This window comes from Sus scrofa, chromosome 1, assembly GCF_000003025.6.
Source record: "Sus scrofa isolate TJ Tabasco breed Duroc chromosome 1, Sscrofa11.1, whole genome shotgun sequence".
Taxonomy (NCBI): Eukaryota; Metazoa; Chordata; class Mammalia; order Artiodactyla; family Suidae; genus Sus; species Sus scrofa.
Window position 1 is genome coordinate 6,761,396 of NC_010443.5, and position 27,852 is coordinate 6,789,247.

Consider the following 27,852-nt stretch of genomic DNA (forward strand, 5'->3'; position numbering starts at 1 on the left):
CAGGGGCTGCCCGTTCCTGCGTCGTCGGTGTGGGAGGTGCCGGACCACAGCAAACCTCGGGTGACCGAGCCCTGACCCCGCCCCCCTGGAGCCAGGCAGGTTGAGAACACGGTCCAGCAGGCAGGCCCGCAGGGGTCAGCCCTCCCCTTCCCCGCCTCCCCTGAGGCAGGTTTGTTTCTCTTCTGCTTTTGCTGCATCAACAGTCACTTGCTTGCCTTTCTCCTCTGGCAAAGGTCCCTGCTCAGCCAGCAGCCCCAGGTCCGCCTCTGGTCACAGGCAGTGTCCCTGGGCCTGAGCCATCGCCTCCCTTGGGAGACATCCGGCCGGCACTCGGGTGGCCTGCAGCTTCAACTTGGAGAAAGGTTTGAGTCCTCTAGCCCGGGGCGCCCTGGTGTGGGGCACGGCTGGGCCTGTGCTTCGTGGTCTTGGGGGGTCCCTCATCCCCGCGCCCCGCAGGTGGAGTGGAGGAGAGCGGGAGTGCTCCTTCTTGGGAAAGGCCGCACTCAAAATAAGAGCGGCCTCCTCAGCAGGGCCCTGACCCAGATCCGCTTTCTCCAAGGGCCCACACTCTTTCCATGTCGGCACGCTCAAAACAGAGGGAGAGGGAGTTCCCGTTGCGGCTCAGTGGGTTAAGAACCCGACACAGGCTCCATGAGGATGCGGGGTCGACCGCTGGCCTCACTCAGTGGGTTAAGGATCTGGCCTCGCCACACACTGGTGTGGGTCACAGATACGGCTCTAATCGGGCGTTACAGTGGCTGTGGCGAAGGCCGGCAGCTGCAGCTCCAATTCAACCCCTAGCCTGGGAACTTCCATATGCCACAGGTGCAGAATTAAAAAGAAAAAAAATTGGGAGATTTAATTAATACAAGGCACGAGGAAATGGCAGTTGGCTAAACAGCTTAAACACCTTACGCCACACATCATAGATGAACTTAAAACCAGCAATTAAATATAGACTGATAGGACGCTATGCGGAATACAGAATCAAATGCTGAAGCAGTGGAGATCATAGCAGAAAGAGATGGATAGTTTAAATGTACCTGCAAATGATAAACAGCAAGGCCAAAGCATCAACAGCCCATGCATAAAAACAGGTCTCATGTAAGAGTACATACGAGTCGAGCTCCTGCCATGGCTCCATGGTAACAAAGCCGAGGAGCGTCTGTGAGGACACGGGTTTGATCTTTGCCCTCGCTCAGTGGGTTAAGGATCCGGCGTTGCCGTGAGCTGTGGTGTAGATCCCAGGTGAGGCTCAGATCCTGCATTGCTGTGGCTGTGGTGTAGGCCGGCAGCTGTAGCTCGGAATCGACCCTTAGCCTGAGAACTTCCATATTGCCATGGGCGTGGCCCTAAAAAGACCAAAAACCGAGAACAGTATTAAGACATGACAGTGAAAAGCAGGAACATTGTGGCACATTCAGCTGTGCAAGAACTAGTCAAAAACCCCTCTTCCTCTGGGATGTTGTCTTGGGGCAACCGTGCTTGCTGTCCTGTGGTGGGCGGACCACAGAGGGACCAGCACCAGCATGGTCCTGGCGGCTGTGCCCGTCTCAGGGGAGATCCTGCCTGTGCTATTTACCAGCGATGTCACCTTGAGGTGGTGATTTAACCCAGGTAAGCCGAGATTCCTCGTTTACCAAATGGAGACTAATAATATCTAATCCAAAGTGCTCAGTAAAAGGAGGCAGGTGAAATAGAGGCATTCAACTCGCAGCAGGTGAAAGCAGGACATGGAGGCCATTCAACTGAGAACAGTTAGGAGAATGGCCGTATGCTAAGTAGACAGGCTGTGTTGAATCTGTTAAAAGGACATTTAGGAAAATTCTGATCATCTGCTTAGGATGTGCAAATTAAAAATACGATGCAAAGAGATCCCACTGCATAGCCCTGGGGACTCTATCGAGTCACTTATGATGGAGCACAATGGAGGATAATGTGAGAAAAAGCATGTATATATGTATGTGTGACTGGGTCACTTTGCTGTTCAGTAGGAAGTTGACAGAACTCTGTAAACCAGGTATAATGGAACAAAACAAAAATCATTTTAGAAAATATGATGAATTTTCTATGCTCCTACGATTATAGCAAAATAAAATATGCCCACAGGAGTCCCCTGTGGCTCAGCGGGTTGAAGATCCACTGTGGTCACTGCTATGGCTTGGGTCGATACTATGGCGCTAGTTCTATCCCCGGCCCGGGAATTTCCACCTGCCACGGGCATGGCCAAAAAAATAAAATAAAAAAATACACCTCCATATGAGGAAAGACTGGAAAAGGACATGATAAATGAAAACCAAGATGGTGATGATTTTATGGAGAGTTAAAACTTTTTCTTAAATGTCTTTGTAATCTATGAAACCAAGGATAAAAAGGATGCCTGAAAAGGCATTTGTGTTAGGACAGTGGAAACTGACAGTCCCACCTGCCCCGGGGCAAAAGGTGATACAGTAATGATGTCCTCTCACTCAGGTGGCATTTACAGGGCCCTGGGACATGTCAGGTCTTTGAAAACCAAGATCCTGCTCTCACAAGCTGGTCAGGATAACCCTATAAAAATGGCAACCAACTGAATGCCACTGTGATGAGTGTTCAACACAGATGAGCTCAGGCCAGTTTTCCTTTTAAAGTCTCGGGGGCTTCCTGGAGGAGGTGGTCAGCCTGTCGTAGAGGCAGGGAGAGGTAAGTCAGCTGATGAGAGGTGAAAGAAGCATGCAAGGAAAAGTCTGGAAGGAGGCAAGGGATGAGACTGGAGGGAGAGGCAGGGCCAGGTCATAAAGGGCATTGCATGTTGCCCTAAGGAGTTTACATTTTCTAAAGAGCAGAAACGTTGTAGAGGGCTTTTGGCAGACCACCAAGAGAAAAGGGATGAGGCCGGTGGCATCTGTGACAATCAGGGGAGAGAGCTCTTTGTAAATTGAGAAGACAATTAACAGGACAGTCTGGGGGAGAAAGAGAGGCAAGAGGAACAGAGTCAAAGATGGCTTTGAGGTCACCTTTCACCAAAATAGGGAACCTGAAACTTGCAGGATAGGCCTCTAGAACATTGGCAGAGTTGGGGCCCAAAGCTTTGGGGGCTGGTTTAATTTGAGAAGCCTTTAGGAGTGTCCCTGGAGATATTCATCCGGTTATCAGGTAAATGGGTCTGAAGTTTAGAAGAGAGATGCAACCAAAAATACAGATCTGAAAGTCCTCTGTGTTTTAATGAGGTGAGGCGAGGAGAAAAGAACAAGCATTTTTTTTTTTTTTTTTTTGAGGTTCTGCGCCTTCTTAAGTGCTTCACAGACGTGGTCTCATATAAACATCACAACTGGGAGCTCTCGTTGCAGGTCAGTGGGTTAAAAACACAACATAGTGTCCATGAGGATGCGGGTTCAATCCCTGGTCTCGCTCAGTGGGTTAAGGATCTGGCGTTGCTATGAGCTGTGGTGTAGGTCAAAGACACGGCTCGGATCCATAGGCTAGCAGCTGTGGCTCTGATCTGACCCCTAGCCTGGGAACCTCCATATGCCACTAGAGCGGCCTTTAAAAAAAAATCACAACCACCCCATGATTTTTATGTATGAGGAAAGTGAGGCCCAGAAAGTTACCCAAAGAATTAGGGCTCTCTGGCGAGTCACGAAGCTAGTGCGATGGGAGATTTACTATCAGGATACAGGGACTCTCCTGCAGCCAAGGGCAGAGATGGGAGAGGGCAGAATCTCCTTCTCTCTTGTTTTTTATTTCGTTTTACAAAAGCTCCCTTTTGCAAAGGCTGAAACAAGCTGAGGAACAAGCAGATTGGGAAGTGGCAAGAATAGAAACAAGGGGACCCGGGGAGCCCGTTTTTCTTTTTGTCACCTCTTGCAAATCAGTCCTGAAGCGAAGCGGTATCCAACTAGACTTGGCTTTGGCTTGAAACCAAGATAAGATGAGTGATGGTGGAGAAAGATGTCACAAGCCCTTTCCCAACTTTGGTCTGATAGTTGCCAAATTCTAAGATTTTCTTTGGGTAAAACTGACTCTATGTATAAACTCAAATGCACGGGGTACAGATGGACTTTCAATAACTACATTCAGAATAATGAACATGAGTTTAAGTAGAAATCTGCTTTTTGACATTTTTATGCCAATGGATTTTCTTTTGGACTTGGTTTTCCTCTGAAAGCCGAGGACTACCGTGGAAAGAATTCTGAGGTAGGAATCATTAAGAACTGTGGTTTCACTTCAGCTCTGTTTCCTGTTTGTTGTGTAATCCAAGGCAGCAGACCTACCTTCCATGACTCTGAAGCATCCTCTGTAAAATGACAGATTTGGACTCAAACAAGGACTTCTCAGACTTTCATGCTCATGTGCATCTCCTGGGGATATTGTGAAAATACAGCTTCTGATTCACTAGGTCTGGGAAGGGGCCCGAGACTCTGCATGTCTAACAAGCGCCCATCCTACTGGTCTACCACTTTAATCACATCACCCTCCAATGTGCCACTAGGCTATAAGCTTGCCAACTGGAGAAAAGCATTATGTCAACAACTGAGAACAATAAAGATTAAAAAAAAAAAAACCTTCAACTTTCTATTTATAAAGGTGATCCACGTATGCCAAAATTTTTTTTAAAAATCTCACAACATATAAAGTCCAAGAGCTGAAAATTATTCCGAGCGAAAACCACTGGAAGTGGTATGCTTTCTTTTCACTAGGTCATAAAAAATGCAAGTGCTGGAGTTCCCTGGTGGCTTACTGGGTAAGGATCTGACGTTGTCCCTGCAGTGGTTCGGGTCACTGATGCATTGTGGGTTCCATCCCTGGTGCCACACACTGTGAGTGCAGCTAAAAAAAAAAGAAGAATGCAAGTGCTAAGTTTCAGTGTTCTTTTTATTTTTTATTTTATTTTTTGCTTCTTAGGACTGCACCCACGGAATATGGACGTTCCTAGGCTAGGGGTCAAATCAGAGCTACAGCTGCCGGCCTACGCCACAGCCACAGCAACTCGGGATCCGAGCTGCTTCTGCAACCTACACCACAGCTCACAGCAATGCTGAATCCCCAAGCCATTGAGCAAGGCCAGGGATCAAACCCACATCCTCATGAATACTAGTCAGGTTTGTTACCACTGAGCCGCAGCAGGAACTGCCTGACTTCCTCTTTTCAAATCAGATTGTGAAGCTTGTTGCTCATCACTGAGCATTAATTGTCTTGCATTCAGTTCCGCCTGTTGCAGTAGACTTGCTCCTGTATCATGTGCTTTCTGGCGGCTCAGTGTCAGAGGCAGAAGGAGGGAATGGATGGCTTTCCAGGCTCATCTTGCCAGGCTGAATGGACCTGGGGCCACCGAGAAGAGCAAGGAGCTGAGTTGATACTGAGGACCACCTGTAAGAGGTTTAAACAAAAGTTCTGCTTAAGATGCGTTGAGAGGTGATCCACAGACATTAATATTTGGGGAGTGACTTAGGTTATAATCTTCATTGATCAGGGAGAAATCACACCTAGTTCCTTGGCACTTTGCTCAATAATAGGTAATATTCGAGCTACTTGAGTGTCCTTTCAATGAATGCAATAACAACCACGTAGCCATGAAATATTGTTGGTCATTCACAGATTTGATCCCTGGCCTGGGAAGTGCCAAAATAATAATAATAATAATAATACAATAAAATAAATAAAAATAAAAACATATCTATGACACATTTGTAAGACTCCATTAGAAAGGATTGAAATATACGACTGTTAAATAGAAGATGAAACACTCCAAATATCAAATTGACTTTCTTATTTACACTTTTTTCTTGGTCACCACAAAGCAGTAACCCTTCCTAGTCTAGCATAGAGGGAGATCATTATAACCACAAATCTGAGACATGTTTATATTTTATAACTTGAGGGACTTTTCAGATTGTATAGGTAGATTTATATGGAAGTATCTGCATTCATGTTCATAACATAAGCCAAATGAAAACAAAGCAAATATATTGTCAGTGTGCAGCTAACAATGTGTTAAGAGAAAATGCCGTTAGAAATAATGTCATTTATAATCAACTAGCATGGCAGTTAAATAGCAAAGTACCAAAGTTTAGGTTAAAAGAAAATTTTCTGAAACATATAACATGCTACCTTTAACAGAAGGTTTTAAAAATTATTTCAGTCTTTGGGATTGATGGACACAACCTAAATGCCCATTGACAGATGACTGGGTAAAGATGTGGGATGGAATATACACAATGGAATAGTACTCATCCATAAAAAACGAAGTAATGCCATTTGCAGCAACATGCACGGGCTTAGAGATCATCGGACTAAGGGAAGTCAGTCAGAAAGAGACAGACGGATACTGTAGGGTGTCGCCTCCTACGTGGAATCTAAAATAAGACACAAATAAACGTATCCACAAAACAGAAACAGACTCACACACAGAACAGACTTGTGGTTGTCAAGGGGGAAGTGGGGGCAGGGGAGGGATCAACTGGGAGTTTGGAATTAGCAGGTGCAAACTCTTACCTATAGGCTGGATAAACACCAAGTTCCTAGCATGCAGCACAAGGAGCTAGATTCAATAGCCAGTGATAAGCAGAAATGGAGAAGAATTAAGAAAAACTGGGGGTTGAACATGTTACAACCATCATCACTTATTCTTTGCTTCTGTCCTAAATCATCCTAGAATGCGAAGACTTTGGAAAACTTGAGTCTTTTTTTAAAAATCACGATCACTGATAGTTGTGTTCATTATAGAATTTTTTTCCAAAATGCAATACAAAATAAGAAGCAAATAAAAATCAATCTCCATCTCAGGGTCCAGAAATAATCATTAGCAGCAGAACGACCTTTTTGCTCACTCTCTTGACTTCCCTAGGACACAGTCATTGCATCAGGGTCCATCCTAATCCAGCATGGCTGCGTCTTGACGAATTACATCTGCAAAGACCCTGTTTCCAAGTAAGGTCACATTTTTAGGTTCTGTGTGGACAGGAATTTTGGGGGTGGGGGGACATTATTCAACCCACTGCAATCTAATGTAATATTTGTATAAGTATAGCAAAAAGTTCATGTTTTAAAGAGAGCTTAGTTCCCTCTTTGCTTAATACATTATAAACATTCCCCTACATTTTTCAAAAGCAGCATTTTAATTTTCATAGCGTCCCATCATTTGAACATCACACCATCTGCATAACTGCTCTGTGAGATGTTTAGATGGTTTTCAGTCTTCACTGCTATGAACGGCTCTGATGAAGCAATTTGTGCCTGAATCTTTGAGGTTATATCTCTGTTTATCTCCTTGGTATAAGTTGACTTATGAATTGACTTATTGGATAAAGAGTGTGAACATTTTATTTTATTAAATGTCGCCTTATTTTGGCAGTGCACATGGCATATGGAAGTTCCCGGGCCAGGGATCCAGCCATGCTGCCACAGAGACAATGCTGGATCCTTAACCCACCCTGCCCCAACGGGAACTCCAAGTATAAACATTTTAAGGGAGTTCCCATTGTGGCTCAGCAAAACGAATCTGCCTAGTATCCATGAGGACGCAGGTTCCATCCCTGGCCTCGCTCAGTGGGTTAAGGATCCCAGGTCACAGAAGCAGTTTGGATCCCAAGTTCTGGTGGCTGTGGTGTAGGCTGGAAACTATAGCTCTGATGTGACTCCTGGCCTGGGAACTTCCATATGCTGTGGATGTGGCCCTAAAAGACAAAAACAAAAACAAACCAACAAAATCATTTTTTTTTTTTTTACTATTTCTTGGGCCACTCCCGCGGCATATGGAGGTTCCCAGGCTAGGGGTCGAATCGGAGCTGTGGCCGCCGGCCTACACCAGAGCCACAGCAACGTGGGATCCAAGCCACATCTGCAACCTACACCACAGCTCACGGCAACGCCGGATCGCTAACCCACTGAGCAAGGGCAGGGACCGAACCCGCAACCTCATGGTTCCTAGTCGGATTCGTTAACCACTGCGCCACGACGGGAACTCCAACAAAATCATTTTAAAAGCACCTGATACATCTTGTTTAATTGAATTCCAGAAAGAAGGTGCCCATTTGCTGTCACAGGAAGTGGGGAGCGGGCCCCCTTTATAGCATGTTCTGCAGTGTACATTGTGGTTCACTGATCGTTTGACAAGCAAACAGGCAAAGACATCTTTCCACTTTTATATTTATGTGAGGTTGCATCCTTTTTTGTTGTTGTTTTGTTGTTTAATGGCTATTTGTGAATCCTTTTTTTTTTAGGGTCGCATCTGTGGCATTTGAAAGTTCCCAGGCTAGGGGTCAAATTGGAGCTGTAGCTGCCAGCCTACCCCACAGCCACAGCTACGCAGGATCCAAGCCTCATCTGTGACCTACCCCACAGCTCATGGCAACGCCAGATACTTAATCCACTGAGGGAGGCCAGGGATCAAACCCGCATCCTCATAGATACCAGTCAGGTTTGTATCCTTTTTAAGCGTAACCAGTTTATGCCTCTTATTGCCTACTGCCTTATGGCATATGGAGGTTCCCAGGCTAGGGGTCCGTATGTGTCCTATGCCACAGGCACAGCAACGCGGGATCCAAGCCGTGTCTGCAACCTACACTACAGCTCACGGCAACACTGGATCCTTAACCCACTGAGCAAGGCCAGGGATCGAACATGCGACTTCATGGTTCCTAGTCGGATTCGTTAACCACTGAGCCACGATGGGAACTCCTGCCTATTGCCTTTTAAATCTCTCCAACTATCAACATGTGTTTTGCAGTCTCATGGTTGAATATGCTGGTCCTTCTCACCCCTTTCACAGTTTGCTGGGAATTAAGAAACCATGTAGATGAGAAACCACAGAACTGACTCTGGTCCTCCTCGCGGCTTCCCTTTTCTCATTCTTTGGACCACCTCTGAAACTTGTGCAGCCTTCAAAGATTGCCTTTGCTACATTGTATCTGAACTCTTTACAGGCCTCCTTCCTAAGACTCTGAGCTGCTTCAGTCTGGTCTTTGTGTTTTTGTATCTTCAGTAACTGAGGCAGATACTTCATCAACATTCATTGAATTGAATTGTTAGATTGTGACCTGGAAAAATGTTCACAATTCCTTGTTTAGATAGAAATGCCTAAATCAGGATATCTAAAATAGGGAGAGACTCTAAATGAGACCCAATACCATACAAAGGATTTAATTCTCCAGTGTTGCATTTCTACTTTATTTTTCTTAAGAGGTTTTTGTTTTTTGTTTTTTGTTTCCCTGTAGCCGTGGCATGCAGAAATTCCTGGGCCGTGGGTTGAATATATGCCACAGCAGCAACCATGCCAGATCCTTAACCACTAGGCCACCAGGGAACTCTGTATTTCCACTTTAAATTTTTAGAGGAAGTCTTTTTTGCTCCCATATTTCTCAGCCATATTTCCATGGTAATTGAGACTGCAAGCAACACCATCAAAATAGGCAGTGTTTTACTGTAGCAAAAATAGGCATAATAATAACAATAATTATAGTAGAATAAAGACATATGACAGTGTTATGATCGGAATAAGACTTGCCAGTGTCAACAATTTTAATGTCATATCGTTTTTATTGAAATCGTTGGCTGTGCTTGTAGTAAATATAGCACACATTTATGTGCTTTGTAGATTTTGAAGTAAATCCCCATTGAAAATTCAAATATGAAAACAAATCAGTCTTGAGAACTCTACTTGAGAAGTGCCTTGAAAAACTAGACACAAACGGATTTTAAAACATAACTTGAAAAGTTATGAGAACTCTTAAAAATTGCATTGGCTGCAAGAAACTTCCTACAAACATCTTTTATAAACATTTCTGCACGGTCCAATTTATCTTCACATGAACATTAAAATAAACCATGGCCACAAATGGGTTTTTTGTTTTGGTGCTTTTTTATGCCTTAGATATGCCCCCAACCCCCAGGCTCATTCAGGCTTTCCCCTCTCTCCATCACAGACTGTCAAAATGCCACACAATATACAGCACTTGGTCCAAACCACGTTTGCTGACTTATGACTGCCTCCCCCTCCCCTCATAATCGAAAAGAGCTCGTTCCATCCTCTCTGGCACACTGTTTCCAGCACTTTTGTAGCTCTCAGTAACTCCGCAAAATGGCCTAGTTTTTGTGAACATTTTATTTTTTACCTTTGCATTGTAAACATCTGAAGAACGCGGGTGGGGGGGCGGTGAACACAGGAGTCAGCTGTTAATCATTTGTGACAATGGGTTGACTAGAGAACATTTGAAGGGCATATATCTATCTTCGCTGTTTGGAGGTTGAAATCGTTTAAGCTTTTTTTTTTTTTTTTTTTCTTTAAGGAGTGTTGGAGACCTGGCATTTCTGGGGGTCCCACGGTCCGCCCTCCTTTAAAGTTACGAGGACACTGTTTTAGCATAAAGGTCTGGCCAGACCCTCTCTTAACTCTGCTTGTGAATGCCACGTGCTTGTGCTCGCGTGCGCGCGCAGGCGCGCGCCCTGGGACTCAACCCGGGTGGCTGCTTTGCGGGGAGAAAACACATCGACCTCCGAGCTTCTTTTTCCCGATTCTTAACCCGCTCAGATCGCCGGAGTGTTCACTACTATTTTGGCGAAGGTGCTCTGGGGCTCTTCTGAGGGGAATGCAATCTCCTTCCCGCCCAGCGTCCCAGTGAGAGGTGAGGGGGCATCGCAGAGCGTGGGTATTTTACCAGGTTGAACGTGCACCGACATAGGAGCCAGTTTAGGGCAATTTCCAGGTCGCAGCGCAGACGGAGCGGGGCCGTCCGAGCCGAGGCTGGAGGAGCCATGTCGGCGCTGGGATGCAACAGGATTTGGGAGGCGCGGCAGAAAAAAAGAAAGGCCACCTAGCGGGCTTTGTTTCCCCTTCTGGCAGGTTCTCCAGCCTGAGATTTCCAACCTGCAGCCGACCGGAGCACTTCCTTACGCTAATTGGGAGGGGAGGGGAGTGACTCATGTTACGCCGGCTCGTATCTCCCTCCCCATAACTGCTAAATTGTAGCTTTAAAAGGAAGTGACATGGGGTGGGGAGAGACGTCAGCTGAGGACCACTTTTTTTTTTTTTTTTTCCCCCAAAGGGTCCACCCCATGGGTGGAGTCTCGCTTTTTCTTTCCAGTGTTGGCTGACTTACAGCGCCTATAAACTAGTGGCAATTTCTGCACCCCAGCTGCTCCCTTTCAGTTTCTGATTTCTAAGTCCATGTGTCCAGGGCTGCCAGAAAGGAGGTATGTGCCGTTCGTGCTATTTCCAGGCGACTTCACCTCTGGGCGTGGCGGATGGTTGCACGCCTGTCTCTCTCAGCACTGTTCTCCTCTCCTTGGCTGGATTGCATTAAAACCTCTGGAAGGGGTAGGTACGAGGAGGAGAGGAAGGCGGAGAAGGAAGTGAGGCGCCGGTGGGAACGTGGAGGGGCAGCCCTCTGGAAGGCAGAGGGGGGCTTTGCTGCCGCGCGAGGACCCTTTCTTTGTGCTGGGCCGGGGGAGCGCGCCTGTCCGCGTGGTGATTTCGGGCGGCTGGGCTTGGGTTAATTTCCCCCTGCCCAGCCCCCCCCCCCCACCTCGGGTGAAAGAATTTTCTCTGCCATAGACGAAGCCGCGGAGAAGGTTCCTGTTACAGATCCGTCTCTTTTGTGTCATGCAACATGTTCTTCCGTCGCTGACGTTTCTATGGCAACCACGAAAATACTACGCCCAAGGCAACCCCGATATCAATTGTTTTATTGGTATTTGCTCCGCGTGGGTCGCTTTCGGCGCCGGTTATCGCCCGGGCAGCTCGGACGGAGCCTGGCTCCACGGCTACCCCTCCTCACCCCTGTTTTGGTTTTTCCCTGTCGCAGGAGGGCTGGGGGAGGGGAGTTGTCAAGGAAACAGGCATTTGCAATTACCTCTTTATTTACTTAGTTTGAAGCCGGTGGAGGTCGTTAATCCTATCTAGGAATTAAGGAAAGAGTCCTTTGATGTCGATGGAAGTCTTCAGGTTCTGGTCTTTTCTGAAAACCTAAACTGGTCTCACGATGTGAATATTAAGGCTGTGAGGAAGCTCAATGGGGGAGCCCTTACTTCTTGGGAGGAGGTGAGAGCCTGGAAAAAAGTTTTAGAGAGCGTTTGAGGATCAGCACTGGCAGACTGTTAAATTGCCTGCCCAGGAAAAGCCTCACCGTCTAAATGTTTACAGCAGGGGTCTTTGCTCTAGTCTGAACTTAGGTAGCTCAAAATGCAAGTTCAACAAGTATAAGTGAGTAACAAATGGGGCCTACCAGCAGGATTCTCAGTTTTTCAGGCATCATCTTATTACGAATGGATCATGCGGGCCCTGCTCCTTAAAGGCAGGGTCCATAGGCCTTCTCTTTTTCAAAACTGGGGAAGGATGAACCCATTTGTCGTTGTTGCTCAAGCATCCTTAGTTGGAAAAAAAAAAAAGATAAGGTGTAAGATAGCAGAGAAAGTGTGTGTGTGGTGGGTTGTGTGAGATGTGTGTGGTGTATGAGTGTGAGATGTATATGGTGTGTAATGGGGACAACAGGGGCAACTCAAGTCCTAAGTTAAAACAACTGCATCTTCTTAATATCCTCTATGGAGAGAAAAAAAGAGTTGATTTTTAGGAAATACATAAAACATGAGAGAAAAAAGTCTCATCTACCTAGTCATAAGCAAAGTGAAATATGATTAAAATCAAGTGACACAATTTATGAAAAGACGTCCAAAAGGGCTTGATAATAGGTAAGAATTAAATTGACGCTTTCCATCATCTGAGAGGATGTTTGATAACAGATACCATTCTTTTGCTGGGCGTTCTGAATGGCCAGATTAGCCTTTATAAGACAGATCGATAGGAATCTCATCCTTGATTCTTAAAAGCATCTCTAGTTTTGCATAAAGATGGGTGAAGGTGGCTTTGCCCTCAAAATGCCTTCCCAGTCTGCAGCCAAACGCAGTACTTAGAAACCTCAGAGTGACCCTCCACAGGGAAGCGGGAAGACGAGGTGGTTTGAATGAGATCTCTTGCCAAGATCCTTATCTTAACAGCCTCGTGTCTATGACTTATAAAATTTCTTGTAGTGCAAGAGGTCCTAAGTATTGCAGATACAAAAGTTCTCTGAAAAAACTGGGGCTGAATGTGTGGCACAAAACTAATGGGAACGAACTAGAGTTAGGTACCAGAGAATGAGTTAAAAAGCCATAAAGCACCGAAAAATTATGACTGTCGTTTGGAAAAGCACATGTTGGTACACAGAAACAGTTGGGATGTACGTTTTCTTTTGTCTTTTCTTTTTTTTGCTTTTTAGGGTCGCACCCATGGCATATGGAAGTTCCCAGGCTAGGGGCTGAATCGGAGCTCCAGCTGCCGGCCTACACCACAGCCACAACAAGTCGGATCTGAGGCCTGTCTGCGACCTACACCGCAGCTCACGGCAATGCCAGTTCCCTGACCCACTGAGAGAGGCCAGAGATCGAACTCGAAACCTCATGGATACTAGTTGGATTCATTTCCACAACGGGAACTCCCTGTAGGTTTGCGATGTTTGCAAAGAGTATGGAAAACGTCATGCTGAGTGTATTTCTGGCCTGAAAATGGCCCTTAAGGATGTAGATTTACCACGTGACCCTTCGGAGCAGAGGGACAGTGTGTGAGTCAGGTGTGCATGTGGACACTCTTGAGTGTCTGAACCTAGGAGTGTCACAACAGAAAGCCTTGTAGGATAGAGGTCAAAGGAAGAATAGCAAGAATTGCTTGAAATTTCAGCCAAAAAAAGAAAAAAAATCCCTGACCTATAATCAGATCCTAGGTGGAAGCTAAAAACATAATGAACAGCCTTGACCTGGGGAGGGTCCATGGAGCTCCAGGTGCATAGCAGGTTCAGGGTCCCGAGAAAGAGGCTGACTGGCTGGAGGTGATGCTGAGGATGTAACTTTGGAAGTTTGAGTCAGTCTCCATCGTACTGGGATTTCCAGGCTCTGAACCGTAGAGTTTGTGAAGAAAGTAGACGTGGTAGTCAGTGCACTTAAGCTTAAAATCTGCCAAACAGAGGTGACGACTGTGTGGAGGTGTGCAGAGCTGGAGAGCAGGAGTCCAGGCAAGAGGGAGATGAGACGCGGGATGCAGGTGGTCCGGGAAGACTATTCGGATGAGGATGTTGAGGGTTGGAAGAGGGGAAATGGATGATTCAAGGGGAAAAGGCACAGGTGTCCCAGGAAACAGGGATGGATGCTGAGAGATGGGCCCTGGCGCCAGGTTCTTGTCCCCAGCAGGGAGAAGTCTGTCCTTAGTATGGAAATAGGGCAGGTGCACTCGGTGCTGGTGGAAAGAACTAGTAGCGATTCGGGGACAGAATTTCCTTTAATTCAGAACAAGACGGGTAGAAAAGAAAGACAATGTGTGGAGGAGGCAGAATTCTTCCTGACTCAGTTCTTTTTGAGTCGAACCTCGAGGAGTGAAGGTCAGACTTAAATCAGACTTTAAACAAGCAAGAAAGTTGAGGGAGGGAACCCCACATCCTAATACCAACCACGGCTATAGCTTGATATGGCGGGATTTGGCAACTTATATTTGTGCAAGCTGCTGTATTCTGAAAAGAAGGTTGAACAAGTGTGGGAAGACCCTGAATTCACAGTTCTAAATAGTTTTTTTGACATCTGAATGTTCATAGATAATCAAGTCTGGCTTTATAACCATCTACCACCACCCGGAGCCTGGGCAGGTGTAATTCGATTATCGTTGTCCAAGACAGAATCCATTCAGGAGCTCAGAAATTTGGCTTCATGTGTGGACCAGGGAGGTTTACCGCTGAGGCTGTGGGAAAGAGGAAGCGCTTTTAGCAGTATTTATTGTGCATTTATTATGTGCCAAATGCTGTGGACACAGCTGTGAGCAAAACCGCCTGCAGTGTCAATAGCTACAGTTTTCAAATATCTGAAGGGTTTTTAAGGGAGATGCTGTGACTGGCTGATTTGTTTTCCTCTAAGGACGGATGAAGGAAGTAACTTGAAATGAGCAGTTTTTGGTGAATGTTATCATGGCACAATCTAGCTAACCTGTGTTCCTTTATTTTTCAAGACTTGCTCCCCCAAGATGTTCTTCCCGTGTTGGTTTCTGTTGCCTCCGTCTGGTTTGCCTTATTTCTTCCTTTCGTCCTGGCTTTCAGTCACCACTCATTCATATACCATCCATCCACCCAACCATTTATTCATCATTATGGGGCACTACACGTTGTGGATACAGCAATAAAGAGGAAGCTACTTCTTCCCTAAAGAAGCTCAGGAACTAGCAGGGAGACAGATGTGGAAACAGTCCCTTAAACCAAGAGTGTTTGGTTGTTCCTGTTTTGTTTTTAACAAAACTACAGTTGATTTACAACGCTGTGTTCGTTTCAGGTGTACAGCTTCCGATTCTGTTCCATTGTAGGTTCTTACAAGGTAGTTAGTATACAGTAAGTCGTTTACAGTGAGTCCCTGCTGCTTGTCTGTTTCTCTCCATAGCAGTGTGTGTATGTTAATCCCAAACTCCCGATTTATCGCTATCCTCTCTTCCCTTTTGGTAACCATAAGTTTGCTTTCTCTGTATGAGTCTATTTCTGTTTTGTAAATAAGTTCATTCGTATCATTGTTTGAAAATATTGCACATATAAGTGATAGCACTTGATGTCTGTCTTTCTCTGGTTTGTCTGATTTATTCACTTAGTGCAGTGATCTCTAGGTCCATCCCTGTTGCTGAAAATGGCAACGTTTTGTTCTTTTTAATGGCTGAGTAATATTCCAGGTGTGTGTGTGTGTGTGTGTGTGTGTGTGTGTGTGTGTGTTTACACATCCGGGGGTATTGTATTTGATAGAAGCATTTATTGGCTAATAGCACCAGATGCTTCTTTCATTGCATTGCAATTTATGTAACTTTTATACATAAATTGTTCTGGGCAGAGGGAGAGATGGCTTAGCACAGCTGACTCTTCATAATTTTCTTGTCTCTCCCTCATTGGCTGAGCTTCTGTCTGATGCCAGTAAACAGCTGTTGATTAACTAAATGGGAGACGTGAGGTTTTGACCCTGGAGACACAGAGTCCAGGAGACTTGTACCTTCTTGTTCTGAAAAGTACAAATTGAGTGCAATCATCTCTCAAAGTTCCCGCGGGCTGCATTACTTGTAGACACTTGTGGACTTCCGTGGGCTGATCTTTCCCGCCAGATGATCTCAAAGGGTAACATTTTTAAAAGCAAAGCTCCCAACTACATCCAAATTAGATGCGCATTGGTTTACCTGGTAATCTCTTGTATTTACCTTTCCCATGGGAAGTTGCAAGGGTTTCAACACCTTAAATCCAAGTACCCCAAATAACTCATGTCAAGACCTCGTTGCAATACTTGGCTGTTTGTATTTCCTGCTGTCAGGGAGCCCCTCTTAGCAGGCTGTTTTGTCTCACTTAATTTCCACCTTCAGCCTGGAAATTATATGGGCACCATAACAAAATTCATCTGGAACACCACCCTCCAGGGGTCAGCTGACCTGCGGAGAAGCAAATTCTCCTTCTTTGTTATTCTGATTGCAGATGAGATCAGCTTTTCCCTTTGGCTGTTGCTCCAGAGACCTCTGGTCTGCCCAGATCCCTCCCCTCTGACCTTGGGTCTACCGAACAGCTCTCTCAGGGTCATGTCTAAGTGGGAGCTCACAAGAGAAGGGGCACATGTTGGATCTCACCCTAGTTTGAAACTCAGCACTGAGATTCCCGCAGGAGCTTGTACCTCAGTCTGCGGAGGTAACTTAGAGATGCTGCGGTGACTGGTCAGCCTGTAGGATGTTTACGCCGAGGCTAGCAGCTCCCCTGTACTGAGCGCCCGCTCTGTCTATTACACAGACCTTACACCTCCTCATCCATTCTCTTTGTCCTTCTGACACATGGAGCCGGTACAACTGTTATCCTTTTCCATTTTACAGATGAAGTAATGATCAGAGAAAGTAACTGACTCACCTAGTATTATAGAAGTAACAGCTGAGATTCCATCCAAGTCCAAGGTGTTCCCCTCCCCCATCTCATTAGTGTCAAATTCCTGCATCTGTGCCCTGGGGCGGCGGGCGGGGGCGGGGTAAGACCTCCCCTGGCATGGCTTTTTAGGAGCTTCAGAAATCCTGGAAGAGAGTATTTTGAACTTGGGGGAAAACTAATGGCAGTACGTCTGAGACCAGCTACTCTTAATCATTTTCAGGGCGCTTTGTCATTTTCTGGTGGGTTAGCCAGGGAGGGGACGCGGTGGGGGGAGGGGGCGGCCCTGTGCTTGAAATAGCTCAGTGCAATTATCACAACCTTGTAACTCAACTCTACGCCAATAAAACTTTCAAACAGGGAATAAAAAGCTCTGAGTGACCGTGCAGTGCATACATCACACTTAAGTGTGAACTGTTCTCGAAACCAGTGTTGAACGGAGGACTGACCTTGGCCAAGTTGTTGCTCGGAAGGACGCCTGCCCCAGGGCTGTGGGTGGATGGAGTTCAGCCTTGCTCGTCTGTTGTTGATGGTGCACAAATCTATCAGCAGTTTAAAGGCAGAGTATGATCGGCAAAGAGCCAGCCAGCGCTTATCTTAGACAAACTCTGGAATGAGAACTGAATGGACCTGGGGGTGGGGGTGGGGGGCGGCGTGTGGGCTGGGTGTTTTTCCCATCTCCTGAGCTGTCACCTCTCTGTGGGCCGAGGTTAACCCAGGCTGATGAAATTTTCAAGAGTCTGGCCCTAGCTTCGCCCCAGGATGCTGCAGCCAGCAACACACCACCAACACGATCCTCTAAAACTTCCTGCTGGGTCCTGCTCCTCGCTGGCTGGCTCGTTCCTCCTCTTCCCTCTGCCTGTCTTCTGCTCTGGGGAAAGGGAGGTTGAAGGGAGCGGGGCCAGCAGCTTCCTTCTCGATGGGGCCTCGCGCCTGGATCGCTGGCCTGACATCCTCCCTCAGTCCCGTTCATCTTTGGTCCAGCAGCCACTTCTTGCCGATGCGCGTCCACTCCAGGACCATTCTTTGCCGTTCCATCCTAATGATGACACGGGGGGCTTCTCATCGAGGTTTCTAGCAAAGAGCAGAACGTCTGGCACTGAGGGGTGTCTGGCACTGAAGCGGTGGCGCAGCTAGAGAAAAGATGGGTGCCGAGATCCGGGGTCAGCTTGGCCGAATCTGATGGCCTTCTGGCCAGGTCCTCCCAGGATGCCATTCCATCAGGGCAACTTCTTCACCGCAGCCCCTTTGATGTTTGGGGTCAGATAGTTCTTTGCGAGGGGCCGTCCTGTGCTCTGTTGACTGTCTCGCAGCATTGCTGTCCTCCACCCTCTAGATGCCACCCCCCTCCCAGGTGTGACAGCCAGAAGTGAACCAGACTTGGCCAGGGGTCTCCTGGAGGAACAAGATCACCTGCAGTTGGGAGCCACGCTTTAGGGAGGTCCCACGCCTGAGCGCACGTGGCTGGCTCCTGGCACATCTGTCCCTCGGGACCAGCTTGTACTCCCCACGTTTACAAAGATGAGTCCCCACCGGAGGGACAGTTCATCCACTGAACTTCACACGGAGACAGGACTTGGAAAACACTACTAAAATGAGTGAGGGGCGGACAGGTACCTGGCACATATTCAAACATTAGGGTCCTTTCTCTGGCGGACCCGCCGGAAGAGTCACCTTGTAACCTGAGTTGGGAGCTGGGCAGGGATAGTGGGCGGGCGGGCTGCTCAGATCTCTGTTTAGGGAGACCCTGCCCGGCTGGCCAGCTGGGATTAACACATCGAAAGAAAGAACTGGGGCCCAGCACTCGCACCTCTGCTGGGATTCGTGGATTTACCCCACCTTTCTGGGGCTCCTTTGCGAACCCCGGTGCTCCACGCCCAGGTCTCACTGGTAACTCACTGTCCCCTGAGCCCTGGTCACAGTGGGTGTTTCCAGCCTCTCCCTCCTGTCTCTGGTCTCCAGTGTTTCCCATCGGGTGGGGGGCCGCCTTCCCTGGTCGTCCCGCACCTGCCCTGCTTCAGCTAAGGCCCGATCCCCAGCCTAGCCTGCTGCCAGGGGCTTGCGCGGGGGTCACTGCCAGGATCTTCCCTTGGTCTGCCCTTCTTCCCATCAGGACCTGAAGGACAGGCGTGAGTGGGTGTGAGTGGGAGCAGTCTGCTGTTCCCACTCCCCACACAATTCCAGAATCTTCTTACAGCGTTCCTGAATCCTGTGTCCAGTCGACTCTTGGCAGGGCGCTGAGCGTTCCTGGAGGACAAGGCACACCTAAGTGGATCGTTTTGACACCGTGGGAGGAGGGTGCAGAGCACTGTGGGAGCATCCCTGATGCCCCGCCCAGGCCGGGGTTTCAGAAATACTTCCTTGAAGCGGGGTGCTGATGCTGGGGTGCTCTGTTTCCTGGGGGCAAGAGGCGAATCAGGAAGTGGTCAGAGTTGAGAGCTGTGTTCCAGGTGGTGAAGGGATCTGGACGGTGGGGACAGCCCGGTGGGGTCATGGGACCATGTGGAGAACCAGTCTGTGCTGTAGGAGGCAGGGACCAGTCCGCCAGGTGCCTGGTCCAGGAGACCAAGGTGAAGGCCAGGCCTGGGAGGGAGATGCAGAAGGAGCCAGGCTGGGCACTCTTGGTAGGAGGAGCCACAGGCGTTCGTAACGGGTTGTGCAGAGGGCCTCTCGGCCACTCTGGCGGTGGTACATGCAGAAAGAAACCTTTTCTGTAATGCTTTTCCCAAAGGGTCACTCTTACCATGCTTTGTTACGTGGTCACCTATGCCCTTTCTTCAGCATTTATTACTGTGCCGTGTGCTCTGTGCACCTGACCTCTTAGCGTCCTTCTTCCAGCCTTGTGGGTTAAGAACTCTTTTTAAAAAACAGTTAATTAGGAGTTTCTGTCGTGGCGCAGTGGTTAACGAATCCGACTAGGAAGCATGAGGTTGCGGGTTCGGTCCCTGCCCTTGCTCAGTGGGTTAACGATAGGGCGTTGCCGTGAGCTGTGGTGTAGGTTGCAGATGCGGCTGGGATCCCGCGTTGCTGTGGCTCTGCGTAGGCCGGTGGCCACAGCTCCGATTCGACCCCTAGCCTGGGAACCTCCATATGCCGCGGGAGCGGCCCAAGAAATAGCAAAAAAAGAAAAAACAAAAACAAAAAAAATAGTTAATTAATTAAACATTTGTTTTATTGCAGTATAGTTTATGTACATTGCTTGTTCATATCCGCTGTACAGCAAAGTGACTTTGTGACACACATACTTTTTCATATTCTCTCCTGTTCTGGTTGACCACTGCATATTGAATATAGATAGTTCCCTGTGCTGTCCGGTAGGGCCGCGTTGGTTATGCACCCTCTATACGTGGGTTTGCATCTGCTGACCCCAAACGCCCAGTCCATCGCACCCCCTCCCCGCCTTCTCCCCCCTGGCAACCACAAGTCTGTTCTCTACGTTGGATTCTTTCCTCTAGGCCGACTTGAAACCGAGCCACAGACTGGCCAGCTCGCTTTGCTACGTCACAATACCTGTTTGTGGAGCCAAGACTGTGACTTTTGATCTCTAAGGATCACGTTTGTATAAGGTGTTCTTTCCCGCAATTTCCCCGGATCTTCTTTTAGGGTGAAAGGGTTTCCATAGCTTCAAAATGTGCAGAAATTCATTCTAACCTCCCAGATGATGTGGGAATTTAAGTTACTAAAGACCAAACAAGATGATGAAGCTTTCATGGAGTCACTAAAATCCCCACCAGCCTCCATTTCTAGAGGAATAATAGCATTAACGTTTAGTGGAACAGAGAGAAGCACAGAGATGGTTTAAATGTGCTGATGATGTCAATTATTTATATCGGTTCCAATTTTAGCCAGATTGGCGTTTCCTTCCACTTTTCTCTGACTCTTTGTCTTCTCAAATGGCTGGACTGTGATTTGTCTTTAAGAGACTAGTTTAAAAAGGCTCTCTCTGGCTTGACTCTCCAGAGAAGATGCACTTTCTCGAACATATACTTTGCAAGGCTGGGCTCTACCTGTGCTGTGGGTGCTGGACAGGCCCTGAGCCGTAATCTCCTAGTAACCATGTGGCCTAACCCTGCCTGCCTCTCCGAACAGGGCGGGATGTGCCCTGCCTGGCAGGGTGTCCTGCTTTTGTCAAAGGCCGGAGGAATATTTCGCTAATGACAGCCTCCCGGCCCCCCTTCTGGGCCCAGTAGACTGGGGGCCCTGTAGGACCATGGAGAGCGGCATGGCCTAAGGGGGAGCAGGGTGGGGTCCCAGAGCCTGGGTTTGGCCCCAGCTCTGGCCACCTGCTTACTCTCCAAGGGACCTGGGGCTCCGTGAGGCCAGGGCTGTCTGGGTCTGCTGTCCCTGGCACTGGAGAGTGGCCTGGCACACCCTCAGTCCTGATCCCGTCTAGAGGAGTTCAGGGTGGATGCCAGCCTCAACCATCCCACCCTGGGGCCATGTTGGTGGTGCGCCAGCTGTGTGCAGAGCTGAGGGTGGGCCTCTTTTATTTGTGGGTAAACTGGGCTCGGCTCACGAACACAAACGTGGACGGGCCGTGGAACAACACAACATTTCCATGAAGACATTTTATGACAAAACTGAAGACTTTTCGTGCTGGGTTGCTTGGGTGGTTTTAGGCCCTCGCTCCAGACCCTTCAGAGTTAGTGTCCTCTGCCGAAGGGAGTATTTCTCTGGACACTGAGAAGAAAACGGAGCTGGATGATCTCTGGGTGGCTGTGCGTTGGGGGGCAGTGCTTCTTTCCCCTCGTCCGCTCTCTCCAGGGGTGAGTCCTGGGGATGGGGTGTGGGGGCCCCGGTCATCCCCGAGAACGTGCCCATTTTGACTGTTGCGTCTGCTCCTGATGGTCCGATGGAAGGAAGGTCGCCTGGGTCTCCCTCTTTGTCTCTGGTCACCACCCTTGGGCTTCGGGCTCTGGTGCTGGGGAAGATGTCACCCGCTCATCCGTGGATAAGCCCCACCCTTGTTCCTTCCTCTGGCTCTTCCTCTCCCCATAAGTACTGGACTCTCTGGGACAAGGACGCCCCTGCCTCCTCCCGCTGGTGGAGAGCTCTTATCTTCTCCCCACGTTGGGGTCAGTCACCTCCCCGATCTCCTAAAGCCTGCCTTCACGGGGTGCTCTTCTGAAATCGCAACAAAACCGTGTGGCAGCTGAGATGCGCCAATTCAGATACTCAGGAGCCAGCCACAGGTCAGAGGGTCTGTCACCCTCCTGGGGTGAAGAACAGCCTCACCCCAGCCTCACCCCAGAAAGGGCGGCCAGTACCTCACTCCCCCAACAAACCGCTTTTTTTCCCTTTGCAGTAAGATGTTGGAGGAGAACAAAAATCTGAGCCATGGACTTTGCCCAGGCACAAGCAAAGCAAGTTTTTGTGGGGTTTTTTTTGGCCGCACCCGAGGCATGTGGAAGTTCTGGGGCCAGGTGTCGAACCTGCATCACAGCAGCAATCTGAGCCACAGCGGGGACAACGCCGGATCCTTAACCTGTTGTGCCACAGGAAACTCTGTTTTTGCATTTATGTATTAGAGAATAATAAGAGGGTGGGCCTCTTTTATTTGTGTGTGTGTTGGGGGGGACATCCTTTTTTTAAAGCCATGTTATTAAGCACGAATATGAAGTGTCACTTGACCTAATATTTCATGGTAGTAATTTGGAAGTGAAATAGTGCTATCAGATTATCGAGCTGCCCTGGGGTCTGTGCATTAGACGTACTGCCCTCTGTTCCAGGGAAATTCGTGTTAGAATATTCCTGTGACACTGGCCATGGGATTGGCATTCTGAGTGAAGGTGGAGAAAAAGCACTCTGACCACAGGGGAGCGAACCGAATTCAGATGAACCCGATGAGGCTGTTAAAACAGATCCCATCTAAGAGATGGTGACATAGCCAGTTGGGGACAGACTCAACCACGTGGAGCACAGCTCCAGATCTGAAGGACAGAGCGAGCGAAATTCTTGTCAACAGCCTTTGTGCTTCTTTGGGCTTAATCTGAGGTAGCAGGCAAAACGCCGAAGTGCCTGGCTTGCCTGTTTTCCTGGGTGAGTGGTGGAAAGGCAGCAGTTGCTAACAAGGCAGGAAAAGAGAGCAGTGAACTCGCATCCTGACTTCTGCTTGAGACCCTCACTGGTGGCATCCTGAGCGGTCTGTGCGGTAGCCAATGGACCTCACTTACTAAGGCAGGAATGGCCGGGTGACACTGGAAAGCGTGTCACCGCAAAGGAAACGTGTGGCAGCTCTCTCTTTTGTCAATTTGCAGTCTACATTTTAGCTTTCCGGAAAGTTCTTGCGTTCAGAACATGTCTCCAGTTGACACGGGTGAGGCAGGAGATTGCTGTAGGTGAGGTCACGGGGGCCTGCCGCCGGCTCCGAGCCTGGCGCTCCTTCCAGAAGCTGTGACCTGTGCCTTCCAAGCACGAAATGGAGTCTTCACACTAGACTGGAAAGAGGGGGAGTTTAATCTTTTTTTTTTTTTTTTTGGCTTTTTGGCTTTTTGGCGTTTAGGGCCACACCCGTGGCATATGGAAGTTCCCAGGGAGGGGTCTAATTGGAGCTGTAGCCGCCGGCTACCCCACAGCCACAGCAATGCGGGATCTGAGCCGTGTCTGCGACCTACGCCACAGCGCATGACAATGCCGGATCCTTAACCCACTGATCGAGACCAGGGATCGAACCCGCATCCTCATGGATGCTAGTTGGGTTTGTTAACCACTGAGCCATGACGGGAAACTCCAGGGGAGTTTGATCCAAGGCGGTGGGAGGAGGTGGAATGGAGCTGATGGTGAGGCTTTGGTGACCTGCATGGACCAGAGTCGGCTGTGGGCTCAGCCTTGCTTGTCCGTGGAATCACACCCCCCACTCCCCACCCCAACCCCCCTGCTTTGGACCAGCTGATCCAGTCTCCGGTTGCTGGTTGTGAAGTTTTCCAGGTGCTTCTGATGGGCTGGGAGAACTGGGACCCCAGGATGGAAGGAGGGCGACTAGCAGGAAAGTGACAAAGGGACAAAGGGAAAGCCGGGGTGGGTGGTGGTGGTGGTGACAATGACGGCGATGATGGCGGTAGCTACATTTGAGACGACCACGTACCAGGCAGCGTTCTAGAAACGAACCTCACTCCCCAGGCCGTAGGAGCTCTTACTGTCTCCATTTTGCACGGGAAGAAACGGAATTAATTTGCTCAGAGTCGCACAGCCCATAAAGGCAAACCAGCTCTGCTCAGGTGTGACAGTTGCTGTCCTTAGAGCATGGACCCCCTTCAGGTACTCGGGGTTCAAGGTTGCATGTTCTACGAGGGCAGCAAGAAGCCACAGGCCTCCGTTATAACTAAAGACAGAGGCCTCGGCAGGATAAATCCAGCTGCAGGGCAGCCCCTTGGCTCTGATTTTGTTTTGTTTATTTTTAAAATTTTCCTGACATTCTTGGATTTTACTTTAATGGTATGGTGCAAAGTTATGGTAGAAAGAGTCTAGAAGTTTCTGTTTTCTCTGACCAACATCTATTTCTAGGAGAGAGAGTTAAATTACCGAGTTTTCCCACATTGAATACGGCTTGGTAACATTACATTATTGGCTGGATTTATGGAAAGTAAAATATCCGACCTGCCTGTTCGTGATGACACTTTGATCTGGGTGCAGGACAGCAGCGACATTCCACTGACCCTGCGGTCACCTTATCAACACACCATAAGCTGGGCTTTTCTCTGCCAAAGTGTAATGGGTGTGACTCACTGTTCGCGTCATTCACATGATGGGTATTTATTAACCACCTGCTGTGGCCATGTCCAGACTGGACTCTGTAGGTACCAGTTGAAAACCACTTTAGGAGTTCCCACTGTGGCTCAGCGGGTTAAACACCCAGCTAGCATCCATGAGGGTTTGATCCCTGGCCTCGCTCAGTGGCTTAAGGATCCAGCGTTCCCGTGAGCTGCAGTGTAGGTTGCAGATGCGGCGGGAATCTGGCATTGCTGTGGCTGTGGTGGAGGCTGGCGGCTGCCGCTCCAATTCAGCCCCGGGTTTGGGAACTTCCATATGCTGCAGGATGGCCCTAAAAAGAAAAAAAAGTGGGGGGAGCCCTAATCACTTTAGCACCTAAGGCGTCCAGGCTTGTGCGGAGGCAGATGTGCACACAGTGGGAAGTACCGTTTACTGAGGTTACGCGGCCTTGGTGCTGGGCTGCGTCTTTGACATCATTTACTCACGCGTTAAGTAGTCACTCCCGCACCGGGTTCAGGTTCAGGTCTCCAACAGTGCTGCGGACAGTGGGTGGAGAAGGGACCGCGACAAGGCTGGGAGAGACCCAGGTAACCGCTGGGGGGCGCAGCGGGATGGTTCAGGCTCCTGCAGGGCTTGGAAGGAGGTGCACCTGACGGGCAGGTCAGCTGCGGGGGTGGGGCGGGAGGGCCTCAGGCAGAGGGGACGGAAGACCAGGGGTTCAGAAGCAGGAACGTGAACCCTGTGGCCGAGCTGGGTGGCCGATGCTCCCGGACATGTGCTTCCTCTGCCAAGACCGGCCTGCCTTCGCCAGCCCGCCGGCTGGCACCAGGTGCCCTCATCTCGCTCTTGATTCCGAAAGCGTCTGTGCCTCCCGGGAGAGTAGGCTGGCCTCGACTTTACAATTTAAATTTTTTCATCCGTCTTTCCCAGCGCATAGAAAGCTCAGGAGGCCATTCAGTGTCTCCAAGTTCCAGGATGGTGCCTCAGGAAGTATTTGCACAGGGAGTGAGAGGCCTCTTCTGAGAAGGGGTCTAAATGGGACCCTTACAGTGAGAGGGGCTGCCACCCACGAGTTTCTCGAGGTCCATCCCTGTGTTTCATGGGTTTCCATCATCTGGATAAACGGCGCATTGTTAATTCTGTCACCTGGAATTGGACATTTGGATGGTTTTCAGGTTTCATCTAAGTTAAGATTTACTACTTTTATTCCTGATCCAAAGTATGGATTAGAAATACATCCCATTGTCCTTGTCACTTTATCCTCAAAAGCCCACCTCCAAGGGAAGAGCTGAGAGGAAAACCGGCAGCTGCCCCCAGCCCTCCATAGCCACCGGCTCTATGAGAATCAGGCAGCTAAGGGTTTGAATGGGACGCAGCTCTGACTTTGGGAAAAGAGACGGTCCCCAGAACTAACACTGGAGGGACAGGGACATAAATTCTCCATTGCTGTCTTGCTGCTTCAGTCGCCTTCCACCCAGAAAATGTGAAGACTTCCATGTTGCCAGACTGCTGATGAATCCATTTCTCTCCCGTCAATTATTTATCTCCCCACTGATTTCATTAACTCAATGAAGCTCTTGGCGAGTCTCCAGATTTCTTTCAGGGACTCTATCCATAATTTCTGCCGGCGTGGGGGCAGGGGTGCATGCTGGCTCCTGGGGGACCGGCGAGCCCCAGACGCCACGCCTGCCTCGCCGAGCTTTGCTCTGGGGTAGCTTTGCCAGCGTCTGCTGCGCTTGGCATTAAAGGGCCAAGGGTTTCTAACTCGAGTAGCATTTCTTTGGCATCTCTGAGCCCTGAAATTTCATCCCAATTTAATCGCGGTGAGTTGGCTGTAGCAAATACGGCGACGCCCGACTCGTGTGGATGGCACGAATGGTAATGAACTTTAGCAGAGGATTCTGTCTCGCCGCAGGCATTCAGCTTTACTTGCTGGGCAAACACCTCTGATCCACTGACCGCCTCCTCTGGATCTTAAGCCAGAGCCTAGGTTGTGGCACTGGCCACTGTTGGCAGGAGGGCCTGGGGGTCAGTTCCCTCTGCTCTTTGAGAGCCCGTGGAGAACTCAGGGGTGGTGGACAGCCTTCCAGCCTTTCCCACAGGCTGCTCACAGGAGCAAGGTGAGACCCACCTGCCTTACCTGTGGCCCAGCCTAAAGTCATGCGAGTTTAGGGGAGACCCCATTCTGTGCCAGCGGTGCCCTGGCTGGCACCAGCATCACACCCCAGACCTGGGCACGATGTCCTGCTCCCTTCCCTGGGGGGGGGGTGCCTTTTCCTTCCAGGCTGAAACTGCCCTTGACCTCATTCTTTCCTTCGTTCAAAAACTGGCTGGGACAGGTGTGGTTACAACACATATAGACTGGAAACTGGCTGTGCTTGTGTTTTGTCTTCTGTGGGGCCAGGAGTTTGTTTTGTGTTTTTAAATGGGATATGATTCACATTGCCGTGTAATTCACCCCTTTTAAGCATCTGATCTGGTGGCTTGTAATGTATTCAGAGCTGTGCAACCATCATGGCCACTTACTCTTAGAATGTTTTCATCATCTCAGAAAGAAACCCCTTACCCATGGGCACCCCTCATCCCAGCCCTGGACTGTCACCAGATTTACCTCTTCTGGACACTGTGTAGAAACAGAATCCTATACTGTTTGGTCTTCTATGACTGGTTTCTTTCACGTAGTATAATGTGTTTGAGGTTCATCTGTGTTGTAACTGTATTGGTAATTCATTCTTTTTTGTGGCTGCGTAATATTCCATTGTGGGAATATCCATGGCTCCGTGTTTTGTTTGTCTGCGTGTCAGCCGATGGACATTGGGGCTGTTTCTGTCTTTTAGTTCTGATGTCCAATGCTGCTGTGAACATTCCTGAACAGGATTTTGCGTGGACTTATGTTTTCATTTCTTTCGGGTAGACGCCCAAGAGTGGCCCTTCTGGGACATATGGCAACTCTGCCTGACATCTGAGGAACAGAGCTGAGTGTTTTTCATTCACTTCGTCAAGTCTTCCTGGAGGCTAAGGAAGCATTGCACTTGGCATTGACGTCTTAGATTTTCAAATCCAGGTCCCTCTGCTATTCAGACCCACATCCAGGTGTTATTATAGAGTCAGTGCCTGGGATGCACAGGAAAGGAATGACAAAGTAACTGTCAGAAGGGTTGTTGGTTCGGCTCACGTAGTGGCCATTGGATGAGTTTTATCAGGGACCCAAGGCTGAGTCCCCTCCAAC

The 27,852-nt window shown here is 48.8% G+C and overlaps 1 protein-coding gene across 5 annotated transcripts in view; it reads left to right on the top strand.

Annotated features, from left to right (window-relative positions):
* AGPAT4 (1-acylglycerol-3-phosphate O-acyltransferase 4) overlaps nt 339–27,852 on the top strand; it is a 121,822-nt gene continuing 94,308 nt past the window's right edge. The window contains exon 1 of one of the 5 annotated variants that reach the window (XM_021097343.1): nt 339–362. The gene's annotated coding sequence lies outside the window, so the exon portion shown is untranslated. Of the gene's footprint in view, nt 363–10,261; nt 10,602–10,626; nt 11,294–27,852 lie in introns of those variants that run through there. The other 4 variants (XM_005654348.3, XM_013984539.2, XM_005654346.3 and 1 more) reach the window with 4 other exon arrangements.